Source organism: Oratosquilla oratoria, unplaced genomic scaffold, assembly GCF_046742065.1.
Source record: "Oratosquilla oratoria isolate Oo_2021 unplaced genomic scaffold, ASM4674206v1 SCAFFOLD47, whole genome shotgun sequence".
NCBI lineage: Eukaryota > Metazoa > Arthropoda > Malacostraca > Stomatopoda > Squillidae > Oratosquilla > Oratosquilla oratoria.
In genome coordinates, this window is record NW_027467711.1 from 172,501 (window position 1) to 176,297 (window position 3,797).

Consider the following 3,797-nt stretch of genomic DNA (forward strand, 5'->3'; position numbering starts at 1 on the left):
ATAGATATGTAGATGATGTTCTTTGCCTGTGGCCATGTACTGAAGACCTGGATGCTTTTCTACAATCTCTGATTAATTTAGTTCCCTCCATTAATTTTACTGTAGAACTAGAAAAAAATAACAAATTGCCCTTTTTAGATTGCCTTATTCACAGAGAAGGTTATGACTTTAAATTTAGTATTTATAGAAAACCGACAAATGTGTTTTCTTATATTCATTATTACTCTGAACACCAAGATAAAGTAAAAAAAAAAATGTATTTTCTTCTATGTTCTTACGTGCCTTGCGGATATGCAGCCCGGAATTCATTGATGAAGAATTTGAGTCTATTGTTAACCTAGGATTAGGATTAAAGTACCTAGAACATTTTTAGATAACGCTCTCTTTGGCGAAAAAAACTTTTCATAGGAATCAACCCCCTCCCCTCTTTGACATTAAGAATCTTTTAGTATTACCTTACAGTAACAATCTTTCTCAAGTTCCTCATCTACTTAAAACATGGGATGTTAAAGTAGCGTTTAATAACCCATGCACTTTTAAGCAATTAATAATTTAAAATTCTCCCGCTGATTCTGATGGATGCATATATAAAATCCCTTGCAGAGATTGTGAAAAGTATTACATTGGACAAACGGGCAAAGAACTATCTACTAGAATTAAACAACATAAATATAGTGTTAGTACAGCACAAGAATCCAATGTTCTATTTGTTCACATGAAAGACTTCAATCATTGTATTAATTGGACTAATGCTTCCACTATCATTTCTTGCAATTCATTTGTCAATAGAAACATAATAGAAAGTAGTATTATAAAAAATTCTGAAGGTTCTACTCTTAATATCAGTAATGGCATTTATAAATTAGATAAATTCATCATTAACAAGATTTGTAATCAGGTTGTATGTGACCAAAATTAATTTGGTGAATTGTGCTGTTCTCTAGATTTCTTTTTCATTGATGACTTTGTGTACCAAGACTTATTCTTATTTCATATGTGACTTTTTGTGCTTCACCGGTTCCTTTCCTAGTGCAATATTTCGTGTCATCTTGTGCTATGCCAGTTCCTTTCCTAGTGTTTAACTTTGTGACATCTCGTACCTTGCCTGTTCCTTTCCTAGTGTATAATCTTGTTATTGTTAAACCTCTTTGTTACACAACTTTTTCTGTATTCCCCTGAAGATGTGAATTACACCAAAGCGCTTGGGAATTACTGTTTTCTTCCGATTTCCTTAGTGGTTACCAGCAAAATTTGTGGATCACGTGTTGTTTATAGTGATCTTTCTGCATATATATATATATATATATATATACATATATATATATATGTATATATACATATATGTATATATATATATATATATATATATATATGTATGTATGTATGTATTTATGTATGCATGTATGTATGTATGTATGTATGTATGTATGTATGTATGTATGTATGTATGTATGTATGTATGTATGCTGATGGCTCAGCGGTAGGTTCGAGTTCTGCATGCGACTATCATAAAAATTATTTTACATATATATATATATATATATACATATATCAGTAGCGACTCCGGCCGTCAGGCTACTCGGGCTTAGCCCGAGTATTAGATATTCTAAATTGAACATGTAATTACAGCCAGTTAGCTCGGGCTCCATTTATTTCGCCTGGCCACTGTTCATATATTTTCCTTCAGCGTCTGGCATTCGTCTACTCTAGGTGGGCTGTGTCAGAATATAAATATTGCTCCTATATATGAGCAGACGTTATCTCGCCCTCATTCAAACGCGCCTGACTCGTCACCCAATGATAGTCGAGCTGCTTCTCGGCTCGGCCAATCAGAGCTTTTCCGGATCCTGCCTCCGCCGCTCGGGCTCAGAGCTTACAGCCTTGTTGTTATCTATAATTGTAAGAATTTAAAAGTAATTCAACTTCAATGTTTCCTTGAAACAACAGATTTCTACAGATGCTTAGGATTTAAATTCCAATGTATGAAAGATCTCAATTCTACAATATTAAAATCGCTTGGCAATTCTAATGACTTAAGGGAAACTTTGTTATCGCCAACAACGAGCCGCAACGGCCTTCTGAATTACTTCTCTCGGTTGAAATATGGGATATAATCAATATTTATTCAAGTAGTAAGCTCGCTGGCTGAGCGGGTTAAGGCGTCGTTACTTGCGGCCAAGTTAGAGGGTATGGCTGTTCGAGTCCTGCCACCGGCAAAGTTTAAATAAGGGCATGATTTATTAAACTCTACGCAACAAAGTCCTGTGCAAGGGGCACCTTCCTAGCCTTCCGGTCGAAGAAGTTTCTGATGTTAAACTATATCATCAGATTTATTTGGTAACCAGTCGGCGCAGCCGGAAGCGTGCTGGTCTCGTTCGTTCCTATTCGCGGGTTCGAATTCCACCCCTTCCTTCAATTCCCGGCATTTACTATTGGTTACCTGCCCCAGTGGTTCCTAAAGCGCATAGACATAGGGCAAAGGTGACGGCTCCGGGAGCAGCTACTCAGTGACTCCTGGCGTAGGCTCCTAATCCTCTTATCTGATAAGGGAGGGCCGTTGGTATAGTAGGACAGTAAAAAAAATGGCCTATTCCTCTCACTACAATGAGGCGTTCTACAAAGATGAATCAAATCCACTGGAGGCAGGTAGAATAAAGAGAAACGTGTCACCGGATATGTAAGTGGAATTTATTGAGGGGGAGGTGGGTTTTCCCTCAATGTCATAAATCCTATAATGACAAAAAAATAAAATCCACAATAGCTATAAAACATGTGGCTGGCATGATAAGGGATCATCAACGTGTGTTTTTTTTTATGAAAAAAAAATCTATATCAATTTTTTTTTTTGGGGGGGGGGGGGGTTCTGTCTACAAAATAGAGAAAATGTGACCAGTCAAAACCTGTATTCTTTTCATTTTTCAAAACATTGGTTGCCTGGAACGAAATAAAAAATCTTATTCCAGTCCAGGTCACCACCACATGTCCTACAGTAACTGCAAAGTATATAAAATCATCATGGGATCACTTGCCACAAACTGACTTTATCAATTTTTCAAAATGGTGGTGACAGCTATTTTGAAAGACGAAAGAAGGATGTCCGACGGATTTTTGGAATACGAAGAATGACCAACACCTCGAACACCATCATTCAGGGCTTCGGCAAAGCCCTTCGAGTGGCTTCGAAGATTGTCCGTGAAGCCTTCCGAATTCTCTGCAGCTGTGGGGCATCAGAAGAAGCCGAAAAGGATAAGAACATTCCTCTGGACTTCGAGGATCTTTGTCCAGTTGACGGACAACGGGAAACCAAAGGAGATTATGAGGAACTCCTGAAACCCGAAGACAAGGAGAACCTCGCAGAAGAATCGAAGATTCCTCAGGAGAACGAGAGGACTTCGACCACCAACGAAGACACTTCTGATGGTTCTTCGATGAATTCTCAGAAAGCCATGGTACCAGAGGACGCTCTCCCTTCTGAGGAATGCCAAGAGGATGTCTTAGCTTTGTTGGTTGAGGATGACGACAAGCAAGACAAAACAACGGTTATGGGACAAAATGCCACATCTGAAGAAGACACTACGACGCTCTCAGAAGCTATTGTGGATCAAAAAGACCCAAAAACAGAGGAAGAAATCGTGCTCTCCACTTCTGGGTCTGTTCAAAAAGTGTCCCTCCCGGAAGAATCGAATATTCCTCAGGAGAACGAGAGGACTTCGACCACCAACGAAGACACTTCTGATGGTTCTTCGATGAATTCTCAGAAAGCCATGGTACCAGAGGACGCTCTCCCTTCTGAAGAT